The 17891-nt window shown below is 47.9% G+C and overlaps 1 protein-coding gene across 5 annotated transcripts in view; it reads right to left on the bottom strand.

Annotated features, from left to right (window-relative positions):
• Positions 1–17891, bottom strand: part of ST3GAL1 (ST3 beta-galactoside alpha-2,3-sialyltransferase 1) — a 110167-nt gene that overhangs the window by 73550 nt on the left and 18726 nt on the right. For 3 of the 5 annotated variants that reach the window (XM_060201255.1, XM_060201261.1, XM_060201267.1), the window contains one exon: positions 10176–10309. The exons of the other annotated variants lie outside the window; for them this stretch is intronic. The gene's annotated coding sequence lies outside the window, so the exon portion shown is untranslated. The remainder of the gene's footprint in view (positions 1–10175; positions 10310–17891) is intronic. 5 annotated transcript variants of the gene reach the window in all.

Here is a 17891-nt window from a genome sequence, read left to right as displayed (position 1 = left end):
ATGGTGAGGACCCCACGGGCCCTTGGCTGTTGCTGCCTCCACTATGAGACCCGGGGCCGGAAAACACTGAGACACAGGAACTCAAGGGTCAAAGCCGACTCTGCCAAGTTTCTGCTGGGCATCCTGGACAAGTCTTTTAACCTCTCTGTGTCACTTCCCCTTCTTCTTTGAGGCAGAAATAATTGTGTGTGTCAAGGATGGATCAGGTGTTCAGTGAAACAATAGCAGAGTCATACCTTCTTGAAGGAGTGATGGAACTGAGGACTAAGTACCCAGTACCCTACCCAAGCAGACCTAGCACAGTCAAATTCCTGCGTCCTCATACAGACTTTTGGGGTCAAATACTCCCCAGGTAACCGACTTATGATGATGTATGACCTCTCAAGTGACCAGCTTTGTTTTTAAACTTACTGCATGAGAGAGAGAGAGAGAGAGAGAGAGAGAAGGATAGAGAGACAGAGAGAGAGAGAGAGAGAGGAGGGGCAGGGTGACGAAGCGCCTGGCTAAGCACACACATTACAGTGCACAGGGGTGAGGGCAGAGGGTCCACTTATGGAAGCGTCAACAGATGAAGGCTTGTGACTTTGTGGGGGTGGGTGGGGCGCCCTGAGGCTCCCTGCTGCAGAGTGGGTGGGGGAGCTGTGTGTGTGTTGGGGGGTGAGGAAGGAGGGTAACAGTCACGTTTGCTCACAGCTCCAGAAGAGCAAGGTGTAAGATGTAGCCTTCTACCTGGTTCTCAGAACACGCAGCCAAGCAGCATCTGACCTGGTGAGAAACCACAAGGCCAGAAGGCGACATGGACTCGAGGCAGGCGGGGCAGGGGCGGTGCTGAGTCTTGAGTCCATGTCTGGCTGACTGTAGACCCAGACACCCATCTAAGGCACCCAGGATTCCAGGCTAAAGTACAATTCACGTGCCACTGGAAGGGCTGCTTTTATTTCTTTATTTCAGGGCTATCACTGAAACATGGTGCATACCCCACCCCTCTCTCCCTCTCCCTTTTCCTCTCTCTCTCTTCCTCTCTCTCTTGATAGAGACAGAGTAAGAGCTGGGGGGGGGGGTCAGTAGAGCACCCGGTTAAGCACACATAACACTAAGAGCAAGAACCTGCACAAGGACCCAGGTACCAGCCCCGGCTCCCCACCTGCAGCAGAGATGTTTCCTAAGCAGTGAAGCAGGTCTTCAGATGCCTCTGTTTCTCTCCTTCTCTATCTCCCCTTCCTTATTTAATTTCTCTCGGTCCTATCCAATAAAATGGAAATAGTAGCAATCAGGAGCAGTGGAGTCCTAGTGCTGGCATTGAGCCACAGTGGTAATCCCAGAGGCAGAGAGAGAGAGAGAGAGAGAGAGAGAGAGAGAGCTGCAGCACTGCTTCGCCGCTCATTAAGCTTCCCTCCTGCAGGTGGGGATGGGGAGCATGAACCTCGGAAGCCACATACGGTAATATGTGCCTCTGCCGGGTGTGCCACAACTCAGCCCCTGGAAGGACTGCTCTGTCCTGAAGGATCAAATGTTCTCATTCTGGATGGGAGGAGGAACCTTGCTCTGTTTTCTGCAGTATCCCCTTCTCCAAAGGAGGGCTCTGGGCTTGTGGGAAAGCATTGGTCTGGGAGCGGCAGGGCAGACTTCCAGTCTTTGTGTCCTGGGCGCTGTGTGCTCTGGACACTGGACAGCAGCTCCCTCTGCGAGGTCTCCTCAGCTGAAGGAAGGAGGTGGTGGGCCAGGCTTGGCCGGTAAAGTTGCGCCTCTACCTAGTGGGGGGATCTGGCGAGCAAAGACCAGGCAGCGAGAGCTGAGAGAACGCAGGTGATCCCTCAAAGGAGAGAGAAGGGTTCATCTGGCTGATTCCAGGGAGCCACATCTCATCTCAGACAGACAAGGTGCTGGCAGAGGTCAAGGCGGTGCCCTGAAGGACAGGGGCCCTCACACCCACAGGAAGCCTGCGGCCGACCCGATCGGCAGCCTGGACGGAGAAGGACCCACTGGATGGCCCCACTAAGGGAATACAAGGGGTTTCAGGTCAAGACGTGCTCACAGTCACGGCTTCCCACAGGGATACAGTGCGACCAGGGACCCAGGAGGGCGCTTCAGTCCCTCACCCCCATGGCTTGACCACCTGCAGGGGTTCCAGCAGTCTGCAGCTACTCAAGAGGCCACTCCTCCCACCCTGGACCTGGTACAAGGCCTGTGCTCTTACATCAGGCCGCTGCTCGCTCACCTTTCTCTGATTGCTTCACCCTCCCCCCACCCCCCAAACACACACTGGCGACACCCCCAGTCTTCTCTCTCTCACACACACTGGCCTTTGCTTCTGCCTACAGACCCTTGACTCTACTGGTAACTGTCACTCATTAGGAGCAGCCCCACTACCCCACCCCCACCAGTGCATGTCACAAGGTTGGCTGGCGCTCAAAGGTATCTGATCTACTTTGACTAACGGAATCAGCTGGATACACCAGAGCGGGGTGCACACTACACACACGGCGAGTGTCCACAGAGGACCCCACGGTGCAGGGAAGGGGACAGCCTGTCAGAAGACGTCGCTCCACTCCTTTCTCACAACGTCCAAGGGCTCTCGCAAGCTCAGTCAAGTCAGACTTTTTGTTTGTTGTACTTAATGGTTTATTTATTTATTTTTTGGTTAGAGACAGAAAAAAAATGAGAGGTGAGGGGGTTGATAGAGAGGGAGAGAGACAGAGAGACACTTGCAGCCCTGCTTCACCACTTGCAACGCTTTCCCCCTGCAGGTGGGGACCAGGGGCTTGAACCCAGTTCCTTGTGCACTGTACAGTGTGCTTGTTTTATTTTTTAAGGGATCAAAATTCCTTCTTTCCCTCCTCTCTCCCTCTCTATCTCTCTCTTTCCCTCCTTCCCTTCTTCTCTCCTTCTATCCCTCCCTCCCTCCCTCCTCTCTGGAGGTCAGACAAAGAGCTGCAGGGCCAGGGCTCCACAGCTGACTCTCATCTAGACTCATCCACTCACATTCACGCCCCACAGAACTCTCCCCCCACACAGTGGTCCACAGACAGGATTGGGCTTCCTGCCCTCTGGGACACAGAGCCCTTCTGCTCCTATGTACAAAATCCCAGAATCAAGGGGGGCAGGTGGTGGTGAGCCTGGGTAAACGCACACATCACAGTGTGCGAAGACCTGAGTTCAAGCCCCTGTTCCCCAGCTGCAGGGGGAAAGCTTCACCAGTGATGAAGCAGGGCTGCAATTGTCTCTCCGTCTCTCTCCCTCCCTCCCTCTCTCTCTCCCCTTCCTCTCTCAAGTACTCTCTATCTCTATTCAATAATAAACAGGTAAATAAAATAAAGTGAATAAAATCCCAGAATCTTCTCCAGACAGGAATGCTAACACATAGCTCCCATGTGGTGTGTGGTGTGTAGACATGAGGGAACTGAATATTCATGTCTGTTTTCATTCAAACCACTAAGGGACCAATTAAGTGTCAGGGCAGAAGGGAGGAAACGTCTATAATGCGTCTTTCTTGACTATTGTTCCTTCCAAGAAACTACTTGGGAGCTGGAACTCTTACCTTGTCACTAGGTGCTGGAATTCTGGGAGCCCCTGGGGCATTTTCACCCTCCTCACAGTCTGACAGCCCCCCCCAAGTTCCATGGAGACTGGTGGGCCCATCAAGGCCCTGTAGTTGCACAGGATTATTGACGTCTGCGGTGCTTGGAGAGCCAGACAGGAGATTCGCAGACGTGGTAGATGGGCAGAATTTCTCCTTTCTGGCTTTATGTAAGGGTTGTCTATTTCCCTGTGAATGTCCAATGTCCCGATTTCACAGACGGACCTAAGGGCAACCTGAGACTCCAGTCCAATCAATACAACAGCCAGCCCTCCTTCCCTCAGGACCCACTGCGCATTATTCTGAGAAAGGAGAGGCCTGAGGATGGCACTTCTACCCATCTGCCTGTCACTGCTTTGCTGTTTCCATGCCTCCCACCTCACTCCACTCCTCATCCCTCCAGGACCTGAACCCTGGGCATCGCTGTGGGCAGATCTCCTTGGCACCTCCTCCTGGCTTTCTGCGCAGCCCTCCCTCCCCCCCAGCCCCAGGGAGGTTTGCTCTCCAGCACTTCTCCCTGCCCTCCTCTCCCCCCCCCACCCCTGTCTGCGTTCTTCTCTTTGTTTCACACAAAGTCATAATTGGTAACAGGTGGCAAGAATTCAAAAACAATTTCAGGCTCTCTCTCCTGGGAACTGACTCTGGGAGCACGGCCACACTTGCTCAGACTGAAACAATTGAGACACACCATTTGATACAGCTCAAATGAGAGACGTTGCTGAAAGATGCTAACAGAGCTCTGTCTAACGGTGACCATGGTGGCGATGCAGGCTGATAGCCAGTGCCCAGCACAGGCAGAGGTGGGTAGGGCTGGGTAAGACAGCACTGCCACTTGCTGGAGCAGCATGCAGCCACAGCACAGGACAATCACTCAGGACCACCTCAGAAACATTTCCTGAATGGCCCCTCCTTGACTCCTATCCAGTGACTCCCTGGATACCTAGGGGGAAAGAAGGACCCTCTCTTCAGGGAAGTCTAGGTAAGTAACCCTCTGTATTACCTTGAGCCTCTAACAGAATCAGCAAATCCATCTCTCCTTCCCCAAAGGCCTCCTTGTCTTCTTTTACTTTTTTCTTTTTTAATAAAAATTACCTATTTTATTTTTCTTCTTATTATTTTTTTAAAAAGAGTACTGATCGGCCCTTCCTTATGGTGGTGCAGGGGGACTGAACCTGGGCATTTGTGGCGTCAGGCATCAGAATCTCTTGGCATAAGCATTATGCTATCTACCCCCACCCTAACCCTACCCCCATCTTCTTTTTTTCTGATGATCAAGGACAGACATTCCTTCTAGTACCTGTAAGAAAATATTTACACTAAGACCACTGAGTGAGGTGGCATAGCACGGAGCAGAAATGTGCCCTATTCTTAAGATTCCTAGGTGATTAGCACAGAAAGGAGAGTAGTACCCAGAGAATGCTTTACATATGCATATGTATCTTTTGATGTCATAATCATCATCAACAAGACCGTACAACAAGATGGGTACAATGCTACACAATTTGCACCACCAGAGTTCCGTATCCCATCCCTTCCACTGGAAGCTTTCCTATTCTTTATCCCTCTGCGAGTATGGACCCAGGATCACTATGGGGTGCAGAAGGTGGGATGTAATTGCTTCTCCATTTAACATGGGTGTTGGCAGGTGGATCCATGCTCCCGGCCTGTCACTTTCTTTCCCCAATGGGCTCTGGGGAGGTAGGGTTGGTTCCAGGACACATTGGTGAGGCAGACTCACATTGTGATGAGCCCTGTTGGGCCTGTCACTGAATTTGGAGTCTATGTGAAGGTCACAGGGACATGGGCTCAGCAAGGAGGAAGTACACAACTGTGTGCCCTGCAGGTGCAGGGGTTTTGGGGAAATGCCCAAATGCTTATCAGATGAGCACGACTAAATGAAGAGTAGTCTTCGGGGATGACTCAACCTGTGGGTTTGGCAACCAGAAACACAGAGGAAATTTCCATGCTCACGGTGGCCACACTCTTCACAGGACACAAGCAATGTCCTTTCAAGGCCTCAGGGTTACCCATGACACTTTTATGGAAGAAATGTCTCCTTTCTCTTTTATAGCTTACATTTATTTATGTGTTTTTATTTATCTGAGGGAAAGGAGGAGATAAACAGAGTGTCACTTTTGCATGTGCAATATTGGTAATCAAACTTGGGATCTCATGCTTGAGAACTCAAGGCTCAGGGCCAGGCTGTGGCACACCTGGTTAAGTGCACAAGGACTCAGCTTCAGGTCCCTGGTCCCCACCTGCAGGGGGAACGCTTCATGAATGGTGAAGCAGGGCTACAGGTGTCTGTCTCTCTCCCTCTCCATCCCCCCTCCCCTCTCAATTTCTGTCTCTATCCAACAATAAATAAAATATTTTTAAAAATGCAAAAAGAGAATTCAAGGCCCAGCTATTGCACCATCTCCTGGGTCGCCATTCACTAATTTATTTATTTATTTGCTTGTTTATTTATTGTCATTGCTAGCAATTCTCCACTTTAAGCTGAGATTTTGAGAGACACATAGGGAAAGAGACCGAGCAGTAGCATAGTGGGTTAAGCACACATGGCACAAGGCTCAAGGACCAGTGTAAAGACCCCCGTTTGAGTCCCTGGCTCCCCACCTCCCTGCAGGGGGGGGTCACTTCACAGGCGGTGAAGCAGGTCTGCAGGTGTCTATCTTTCTCTCCCCCTTCTGCCTTCCCCTCTTCTCTTGATTTCTCTCTGTCCTAGCCAACAACAATAACAGCAATAATAATGACAACAGTGATAAACAACAAAGGCAACAAAAAGGAAAAAAATGGCCTCCAGGAGCAGTGGATTCATAGTGCAGGCACCAAGCCCCAGCAATAACTCTGGAGGCAAAGAAAGAGAAGGGTGTGTGTGTGTGGGGGGGGGGATAACCACATCAAAGCTCCCTCCAACACAGTAGGAATTAGATTCAAATTTGGGTTTCATGCAAGGCAAAGCAGAGGCACTAACCAAGTGACCTACTGTGTCATCCCAAAAGTCATGATGTATTTTTACCTAGAAAAATACATGGTGGGGTCAGGTGGTGGCACACCTGGTTGAATGCACATGTTACAGTGTGTAAGGACCTGGGTTCAAACCCCTGGTCCCCACCTACAGGGGAAGAGCTTTGCAAGTTGTGAGGCAGTGTTGCAGGTGTCTCTGTCTCTCTCCCTCTCCATCCCCCTCTTCCTTCTCAATGTGTGGCTGTCTCTATAAAATAAAGAAAGATGATATGATAAAACTTTTAAAAAAATCAAAAGAAAAATACACCACGACCACCCAAATATTTTGCTGGCTCATGAAAGAGGTGTCATCAGCCACCTTCCCCAGCTACAAAAAGGGGCAAGGGCATTGCTCCTGGCTTCCCATGTCCCAACACAGTGTGGTCTGGCCATAATTAATCAAATATAATAGCAACAATAACCATAACAATAACACATGTCTGTGACTTATCTAGCATTCACCATAGAGAAGGATGGTGTCCAGCCTCCGAGTCACCAAAGTCAGTGAACTCTCAACCCTTGCAGCTGCTACGATGATTCTCTTCTTTCTTAAAGATTTGGAACCTAAGTTGCAGAGCCTTGAACAGCTGTGCAACTTCCAAGAGCTGGAGAGAGGTGAACAGAGGTGTCTGTCTGGTGTTTTACTCCAAGTCCCTAAACCTCCTAAAGATGAGCTCCATCTCCGTGGAGGGATGGGACTGGCCCCACTTACCTAGTGAGGAAACTTGCAGGTTAAGGACACAACAGAGAGCCTGTCTGTCTGTTTGTTTGTTTTCTGAAGAGTCACACCCATCTCCTTCCTTCTAGCTCAACCACTCACTGGGACTGAGTCTTTGAACGCCCAGAAGAGAACTCACTGCTGCTCATGGTTAGAAAGTCAGCTGTCAGGCGCCTGACATTTCTGGAGAACAGTAATGATGTAAGTCAGTGATGACTGCCAAGCCTCCTGCTGGCAACGCTGAGTCTACACTGTGTAGCATGGGAGGGCCATGGGTCCCTAGTTCAGCTTACAGATATGGTAACAGGTGCAGGGAGGGGCTGGGTCTGAGGGCTCTGGAAGCCATGCAGGCTGCTGGGAGATTCAAATGCTAAATTTAAGAGCAAAGAGCACAGCAGCGGACAGGAGGGAGGCTGGATGGTAAACTACTTGAAAGCAGACACTATGCCTGTGTCTTCATGTTGTCTCCCCAGCGTCTGACATAGAACAGGCTCTCGGTAAAAGGCTGATGATCCAAGCGTGAGTGTGTGAGTGCATGGGTGACTGCGTGCTTGCGTGTGTGAGTGAGTGAGTGAGTGAGTGAGTGAGTGAGTGAGTGAGTGAGTGAGTGAGTGAGTGAAGGAGTGAGTGGGTGGGGTTGCTGCATCTTTGTAGGAGATGTTATAAAGACTGAGAGTGTGTTCAGGCACTGTGGACACTCCGTTACAAAGAACACTGACTTGGGGTCAGGTGGTGGCACACCTGGTTAAGTGCACGTGTTACCATGAGCAAGGACCCGGGTTCAAGCCCCTGGTCTCCACCTGCAGGGGGGAGGCTTCACGAGTGGTGAAGCAGGGCTGCAGGTGTCTCTCTGTCTCTCTCTTTTTTAATCTCCCCCCCTCAGTTTCTCTCTGTCTCTACAATGATAAATAAATTTTTTTTTTTTTAAATATATGTTCTTTAAGAAAGAGAGAGAGACTCCAATGTGATGGGGTCCAGACTTGAACTTGGGTCTCACACACACACAGCAAAGCAGCTCACTGTCTAAGCGACCTATTTATTTTGTGGAACCAGCCTGAAGATCTTTTAGACGATCATTTATCCAGACTCCTTCAGGATATAAACCCTTGTACTCACAAAAGTCTGTGGCTTCAGGTACCCAATGAGAAAAAAGCTCCACTGCCCCACAACATAAAAACTTTGAGGAGGTCTGGCCCCAGACCTTCATGCACCTGGACTTCTGCTGACACCATCCTTACCTGGGGCTCAGACCTTTAGTGCATCGCTGTAAAGACAATTCCCAACTTGTATTTGCTTCAGGCCTCAGAGAACTTCAAACTCCATCTGTGATTAACTGACTTGTTAATCTGCCTGCTTCTCCCACTCAATTATCTGCATCCTGAAGACACGTGTTGTTAATCTGCCTGCTTCTCCCACTCAATTATCTGCATCCTGAAGACACGTGCTTGTCTTTTTCTGTTTCACCTCCAGCGCTTGGCCAGTGCCAGAGGCATTGGAATGTTTGCTGAATGAATGTATATGGATGAGAAAGAAGGACAGAAAGGAGGAAGGGAGGAAGGAAACACTTTGAGTTGCAATCTCTCTTCGTTAATTTCACTCATTCTGCTTGGCTTCCCTGCTTAAAAGTGCTCAGTATAAGCTAATCCTTTGTCACTGCATAACCTTCTGGCCATGCAGGGGAGGTTGCTCCCAGCGAAGCAACTATTTTTGAAACTGTTTTGTTTTGTTTTGTTTTTTTTGGAAAGGTTATGAGCAATGGAAAGTCAAACTTCTCCTTCTTCTTTTTGTCATTGACACCTTTTTTTTTTTTTCAATATGTCTGGTGGCTGCCAGGATGTCTCCTTATTTAGCTGGCATGCCTTGGCCTCCTGTTTGACTCTAGGCCAAATGATAACATTTATGTTTCTGGAGGAAATTCTTAAGTTCTGAGGCAGTGTCCACCTAAAACTAGTGTCACGCCTAAAACTAAAACAAAAAAAAAAACAAAAAGAAACAAAAAACAACCCCAGAGAAACCAGCCTGGCTCTCTAGGGGTGAGGGTGGAGTAGGCCGTTGTCCTCAGGAAGGCAAACGAGACCCCTGTTATGCATGTGTCCGTACGTGCCCCACCCCCACACACACACCTGCTTACTGTCCACTGCTGACCCTTTCTAGGATGTAAACTCCCTAGGTTGTTGACCACCTAGAATTGTGCTCAGAATTATTGAGTGATGCATGAAGGACACTAGCAATCACATGGCCCTGCAAGGTAGCTAAGCTGGAGAGTGCCCTGGCTTTGCTACGTGCACAAGCCAGGTTATAGCCTGGATCCCACCTTGTTTAAGGAAGCTTCAGGGGTGCCTGGTGGTGGCTCACCCAGTTAAGCACACATAGTACGAAGCAGATGGACTCATGCAAGAATATAGGTTCAAGTCCCCAGCTCCCTACCTGCAGGGGGGAAGCATCACAAATGGTGAAGTAGGTCTGCAGGTGTCTTACATTCTCTCCCCCCTTCACCCATTTCTCTCTGTCCTGTCCAATAAAATGGGGAAAAAATGGCCTTCAGGAGCAGTGGATTTGTAGTGCAGGCACTGAGCCCCAGTGATAATCCTGGAGGAAAAAAAAAAAAAAGAAAATCTTTGGTGCTGTCACTGTGGTCTCTTTCCCTCCATCTCTGGTTTTTTTATTTGAAAAAAAAAAAAAAAAAGCCTGGGGCAGTGAAGTTACAGTGATAGAACAGAACAGAAGGGGAGAGGAGAGGTTACAAAGAAACAGGAAAATCTCCCCTTCCCCACATAACCTCAGTTATGGGGAAAAAAGAAAAAGAAGGAAAGGAAAGTGAAAGACAGCAGTGCATCTGCTTGGTGTCAGGAGGGGCCAGAAGTCACTTACCTTAGTGGGATGAGAACAAGCTTGTTTCTGAGCTGCCAGATCTCAAAGTGCCTGTTCCCCACGGTCCCTGGAGATGCTAATTCCTTCCACTGACATTTCTAGTTTGGAAAGGTTGAGTCTGAGAGTGGCACAAGCTGGAATGGAATAGGAGAGAGCTCTAAGTCAGTTTTGATTTTTACTTCATCCATTGCCTTTAGAAGACAACACAGGATAATTCAAAGTGATGAGTCACGCAGCTGTCTACTCAGTCACAAAGTGATGGATATAGTGTGTGTGTGTGTGTGTGTGTGTGTGTGTGTGTGTGTGTGTGTGTGTGTGTCTGTATTTACTGACTTATGTACCTGACAGTTCCAGGAGCCAATCGAGGATATCACGGTCTTATGTTGCGACTGTGATTTTTTTGTGAGATGCTTCTGATTTCCTTTGTTGTCAATGACCTTCACAATTTTGAGAAGTGCTGGTGAGGTGTTTTGTGGAATACTTTTCAATTCAGATTTATCTTGGTTTTCCTTTATTTCCATGAATTGGGGTTATGTGTTTGGAGAGAGGAGTCAAAGAAGCCAAGCATGACATTCATCAATAAAAGACACAAATACTCAATATGATATCACTTCGTTCTTTTTTTTTTTTTCTCCTTTATATATACTTTTTTTTAACAAAGAATAGATGGCAGGGTTGCATACCTGGTTAAGCACACATAATATGAAGTGCAAGGACCCACACAAGGATCCTGTTTCTCGTCCCTGGCTCCTCACCTGCTAGGTGGATGCTTCACAAGAGGTGAAGCAGGTCTGCAGGTGTCTGTCTTTCTCTCTCCCTCTCTATCTCCTCCTCCTCTCTCCATTTCTCTCTGTCCTTTCCAATAAAATTTTTAAAAAAAATGGCCACCAGGAGCAGTGGATTTGTAGGACCAGCCCCAATCCCCAATGATAACCCTGGAGGCAATAGATGAATAAATAAATAGAAAAACAAATAAGTAAATGTAGACTGTAGGATTGGGTAGCCCATTGCAATCTTATTTTACTTGATTATTAAAATAACTGATGTTGATATGCATTAGATGTATAGATATGCATTCGTGTGTGTTAATGCACACACAGAGACACAGAGACACACAAAAGTCTGTTCCTGATGTGCAAAGTCAAGTGTGAGAGACAGACAGGAAAGTGAGTTAATCCCAATCTGTAGCCCCAAGGACATCAGTCTGAAGAAGAAAACATAAAAGTAAACAAGTACCATCTTCATCTGCAATATTCTGGCCTTTAGGTTCATGATTAGTCAACAATTTGCTCTGCTTTCTATCTTAACTCTTCTTCAGCTGCCAGGTTCCAGATGATACCATGATGCCAACCTGACTTCCCTGGGCAGATGACCCCACCAATGTGTCCTGGTGCCCAGCCTCCCCAGAGCCACACCTCACTATGGAAAGAGAGAGGCAGGCTGGGAGTATGGGTCGACCAGTAAACACCCATGTTCAGCAGGGAAGCAATTACAGAAGCCAGACCTTCCACCTTCTGCATCCCACAGTGATCTTGGGTCCATACTCCCAGAGGGTTAAAGAATAGGAAAGCTATCAGGGGAGGGGATGGGATACGGAGTTCTGGTGGTGGGAATTGTGTGGAAATGTACGCCTCTTATCCTATAGTCTTGTCAATATTTCCATTTTATAAATTAAAAAAATAAAAAGTAAACAAATCATTCAAGACAACGTGATATAGGATGTGAAGGATACTTAGACAAAGGGGATAATAAACAATAACTTCATCAGAAAGAAGAATGTGAAGGGCTCATGACCATTTTCCCTTGATCAAGCTGCCCCCCATCACCTCCATAAACTGCCAAAAAAAAAAAAAGAGGACTGATCACATACTTTCACTTTTGTATCTGCCACAGTGCTGTGCTTGCACCCTTACAAAAGTGAAAGTGTGTGATCAGGGTTAGAATCAGTCAGGCCAAGGCTAAAGAGAAAATGGGTTTTTCAAATTTTTTTCTTAATATTTATTTATTTATTTCCTTTCGGTTGCCCTTTGTTATTTTTTTTATTGTTGTTGTTATTATTGTTGATGTCGTTGTTGTTGGATAGGACAGAGAGAAATGGAGAGAGGAGGGGAAGACAGAGAGGGGGAGAGAAAGACAGACACCTGCAGACCTGCTTCACTGTTTGTGAAGCGACTCCCCTGCAGGTGGGGAGCCGGGGGCTCAAACCGGGATCCTTACACCAGTCCTCACACTTCGTGCCATGTGCTCTTAACCTGCTGCCCTGCTGTGCTACTGCCCGACTCCCTTTTTAATTTATTTATGTGTGATTTTAAGCCATTTTTTAAAATATTTTTTTCTATGTTATCATCTTATTTTCCTTATATATGAATGGGCAGAGAAAGGTTGGCAAGGAGAGATCCTTATGCTGGTGGGTCCTTGCGCTTTGCACCACGTGCGCTTAACCCGCTGCACTGCCTCCTGACTCCCCTCCCTTCTTTGACCAGTGGGACAAGAACAAAAGTTGGAAAAAAAAAACTAAGACTTACAAAATGCTTACTTACAGAACTTCCGTTCCCTTCCTGCTAGGATTCATATTGTTGCAACATCCACAAGCTGGAGTCAGCCTTCCACAGGACAAGAAATATGACTGAGAACAGAGGTCTCAAAGCCAACCCACTCAGCCAAGCAGGCAGCCTTGTCTCAACCAAATAGCCCCAAGTAGAAGGAAGGTCTGCTGAACTCTAGAAGCAGCAGAAATAACAAATGCCTCTTGGTCAAGACAGGAAGCCTGGGTGGGGAGCTCTTTGTTATACAGAGAGAGAAAACTGCTCTAACCACAGGAGATCCTACACTGGCTGGCCCTGGCCATGCAGCCCCATGACTGCGCAGGTTAGAATGAAATGTGGCATTTCCTTCTGGTTGAATGCTCACACTGCCATGTTCCAGGACCAGGATTCAAGGCTCCGCTTACTCCCTACATGAGGCTTGGGGGGGTGGGGGGGGTTTCAGAAGCAGTGAAGCAGGTCTACAGTTGTTTCTCTTTCTGTTTCCCTCTCTATGTCCCCTACCCTTCTCAATTTCCCTCTGTCCTGTCAATAAATAAATAAATATTAAGTACACATAATACTAAGATCAAGGACCCACAAAAGGATCCTGTTTCCAGTCCCCGGCTTCCCAACTGCTGGGTGGACACTTTACAAGAGATGAAGCAGGTCTGCAGGTGTCTCTCTTTCTCTCTCCCTCTCTATCTCTCCCCTCCTCTCTCAATTTCTCTCTGTCCTAGCCAATAAAATAGAGGAAAAATGGTTGCTGAGAGCAGTGGGTTTTTAGTGCCCACACTGAGCCCCAGCGGTAACCCTGGAGGCAATAAATAAATATTTAAGAAAAAAAAAAAAGGAATGACAGCTTAGCCAGTTGTGGTGAGAGTCCTGAAAGCAAAAGGAAACCTGAACAGATTCAAGAGAAGGGAAGATAGTATAATGGTTATGCAAAGAGATGCTAATGGCTCAGGTTAAATCCCACCCACCACCATAAGCCAGAGCAGAGCAGTGCTGTGGACACACTCACGCACACACATGCACACACACACACACACACACACACACACACACACGCGCACACACACACACACGTACACACATGCACACATGCACACACACTCACACACACGCACACACATGCACACACAGGCACACACACGTACGCACATACACACTCACACACACGCGCGCACACACACACGCACGCACACATACACACACACAGACACAGGCACACACACACACACACACACACACACACACACACCAAACCAAACCAAACAAAAAGAGAAAGAAGCTTCAAGAGCTATTTGAGATGGAACATGAACAGGATTAGTGGCAGACTGACCCTAACTTTATCTAGAGGCGTCTGGTATGGACTATAAACAGATGCTATTTGGAGCTGCTGATGGGATGAAATGTTTACAGGAAAGATACACAGAGTGATCAGAGCCACAGCAGCCTGGGCTCAGTGTCCCGGGGAAGAGTGAAGTCAGAGAGATAAAAACTCTACTTTGCAGTCCCTGGCGTCCCAGAAGAGAAATAAGATTGTGGACTCACTGCCCCAGACCCAGAGCTAGTGCACCTCCTCCAATGCCAATCCCAGTTCTCAGAGGCAGCCAGAGGGAGCCTTATAAACTGTAATTCAGACCTTCCTTCCTCCCAGCACTGACTCACACCACCCCCTGAGCCTCTGGACTCCCCACAAGCCTTGTGACTTCAGTGTACAGATGGAGCCATGCTGACCACACAGACAAGGCTGCCCGTTCCCACATGACCTTCCTGCCTCTCCTGGGCTGCAGTGAAGCATCTGCCTTCCGCGTGGGCAGCAACGTGGCTTTCCTACACACCACTGGGCCAGCACCACCCAGAGTACCTCCTGCCACATGGGAGACAGCCATCTATATTTGCCAAGTGAAAATATGAACAAAACAATTTGTGCATCACACTTTCATGATGTTTTCTTTTTAATTTTTTTCCCCTCCAGGGTTATTGCTGGGTTCATTGCCTGCACCATGAATCCACCGTTCCTAGAGGCCATTTTTCCCCCTTTATGTTGCCCTTGTTGTTGTAGCCTCATTGTGGTTATTATTATTGCCATTGTTGATGTTGTTCGTTGTTGGATAGGACAGAGAGAAATGGAGAGAGAAGGGGAAGACAGAGAAGGGGAGAGAAAGACAGACACCTGCAGACCTGCTTCACCGCCTGTGAAGCGACTCCCCTGCAGGTGGGGAGCCAGGGCTCGAGCCGGGATCCTCACGCTGGTCCCTGCGCTTTGCGCCACATGCGCTCAACCCACTGCACCACCGCCCGGCCCCCTCTTTTTAATTTTTTTAAAAATATTTGTACTTAAGTATTATTGAATAAAGAGAGAGAGAAATTGAGAAGAGAGCGGGAGACAGAGACGGAGAGAGACTGAAAGGCAGACCCCTGCAGCCCTGCTTCACCACTCATGAAGCTTTCCCCCTACAGGTGGGGACCAGGGACTTGAACCTGGGTCCCTGCACACACCACCCCCTAGCCCACTAAGAGATCTTTGACATGCTCCCTTCCAGGCCCCAAGCTGGGGTAAGGGCTCTAACACTGCACTATTTATGGTTGTTTATTGTTGTTACTTGCTTATTTCTTCACCTTTTCATTTAGCAAGAACTTGCTGAGCTCCTGGCACCGGATGGTGCCTCCTGTGGGTTGTGCTCACTGAACTAAACTCCCCTGAGGCAGAGGGAGAAAGGCACTGCTTCGCTGGTCACTAGATCTCGCCATCCCTGTGGCACACACCATGGTTCAGGAAGCACACAGTAATGCTTGCTGAAGGCACAAGAGAGTGGATGATGACAACACAACAGCTCACCTGGCTTGCTTTGTCATGTGTGTGACCCAAATTCCAGCCTGGCTGTAAGGGCCAGGGATCCATATTCCATGGAATATTACTTTGCAATAAAAAAGATGATACTTTGTCCTTTGGGGCAAAATGGATGGAACTGGAGGTGATTATGCTTAGGGAAATAAGTAGAGAGGTAAAGACAACCACCAGAGAGTTTCACTCATAGGTGGCTTCTAGAGAGCTGATGCACATGAGCTCTTAAAAAACAACAAACAACACCACACAGAAGCAAGAGCTTCGCAGTACTCTGGTGAAAAGGAAAAAGACAAAAGAGAAAGAGAAAGAGAAAGAGAAAGAGAAAGAGAAAGAGAAAGAGAAAGAGAAAGAGAAAGAGAAAGAGAAAGAGAAAGAGAAAGAGAAAGAGAAAGAAAGAGTACCCCACCCGCTGGGGCCCTATTCGGGGAGTCCTGAGATTCCCAAGCAGACATCATGGGCCTGGACCTCGAATAGATCCCTCGCTCCATTGGTACAGGTCATCTCTATCAGGAACAACACAACAGACCCCTTTGTGGGCTCCCATAGGACCTTGCCCTCAACTTGGATCAACAACGGTAGAGAATGTTCCATCCTCCGAAGGGAGGCTGGACAACATACTCTATGCTACACCTGAGGAAGATGGGTCCTGATATTGGGGCATGTCCAGTGTAGCCACTTTGTCTTTTCATGTCTAGATGCTTTTGTTTCTGAGTCAAGAAACTAGTGTAGGCTAGGGTGGGGCTCACTTTCCTGCATGCTTCTCGCAATTTATACCAAAGAATACTGCATCCGCTTATCCCAACCTAATCAACTCAACTTAATCAGGCAACGCAGCCACCCAGCATGCTTCACTTCAGACTGTGTCCAGAGACGTCAGGCATGGAATGTCAACCCTTCAGCCTCATTACTCGGGTGAGACCTTTCCTTTCATAGGATTCTCTAATTCCATTCCAGGCAGTTCACTTCCTAACAAAGTCCCAAAAGCTAGATCTAGACCAGGTCCCCTGAGATAGAGCATATGTCCACATGTATCTATAAACTAGGGCAAAATATATACCTGAAAGCAAAAGTACACAGTAGTCTGCAGTGAGTCAGTATAAAGTTCCTAATGAAGTAGTATCTAATTAGACTTAGAAACCCTCCTCACCTACTTCCTATTACAGTTCTCTCACTCCAAAGCTAACCTCATCAAAGCAAGGACTACAAAAGCTGAATAAGGACAAGAGGCTGGCATACTTTAACTATGACTTTTTAGTCACTATCAGGCCACCCCATCCGCTGGGGCCCTATTCAGGGAATCCTGAGATTCCCAAACAGACATGATGGACCTAGACCTCAAATAAATCCCTCTCTCCATTGTTACTGGTCATCTCTATCAGGAACAACAAAATAGACCCCTTTGTGAGCCCCCATAAGACCTTGAGTTCAACTTGGATGAACAACCGTAGAGAATGTTCCATCCTCCGAAGGGAAGCTGGACAACATATTCTATGCTACACCTGAGGAAAATGTGTCGTATGTTTTACATTGGTTTGTTCTAGCCCTCCCCCACCAAGAGAATTGGATCAGTCCAGTTAATTTCGCGGCCCGCTTGGCCCCGCCCCAAGGAACCCCGAGAGAGGGTTCCTGAGTTCGAGAGTGCCAGAGTTTCAGAGGGTTCCTGAGTCCAGAGTAAGAGAGAGTGCTTGCGCCTCCGCAAAGAGACAGCAGAGTTCTGTTTGGTGATTAGTTTGTCTTAGTTTATGAATCGTTGTTCCTGAATAAAGAAATACAGCTGCCCTGCCCAGCCATTGTCTCCGCGTCTCTGTTACCCGCCCGTGAAGCTAGACCCGCCCGGCAAGAGCCTACAAATTTTAACAACAAAGATGGGTCGATATTGGGGCAGCTTGGAATGTTCCTCCTCATGACCACAGAATGTGAGCTCAGATCTACAGGGATGCAGAGGTCACACAGTCTCCTAAGCTAATTATGGACCCCAGATCACAGCAAATCAATGGGGTTTACAGTCAGCAATATTTATACCCCTTTCCCATATTAGGGAGCTATTCTCTTCCCTGATCCAGCTTTCTGGTCCTTTTTCCAGCCATGACATCATCTCCCCAGACAATAACTTGGATCCATCTGCATATCAGATTTCGGGATCAGGGAAAAAGCAAAAACCGAAAAAAAAAAAAAAAAAAAAACTAGTATAGCCACAGGCCCTTTGGAATATAACTAAAATATGCCTACTAGCTATCTATAAAATGGAGGACCACCAACTCTTCATCTGCACTATTCTAAATTGTTCAACAATTTGTTTGACTTTGTATGTTAACTCTCTTTTCAGCCACTAGGTTC

This window comes from Erinaceus europaeus, chromosome 1 (assembly GCF_950295315.1).
Source record: "Erinaceus europaeus chromosome 1, mEriEur2.1, whole genome shotgun sequence".
Taxonomy (NCBI): Eukaryota; Metazoa; Chordata; class Mammalia; order Eulipotyphla; family Erinaceidae; genus Erinaceus; species Erinaceus europaeus.
The sequence above is the reverse complement of the archived record's forward strand: the minus strand, read 5'-3'. Positions and strand labels throughout refer to the sequence as shown.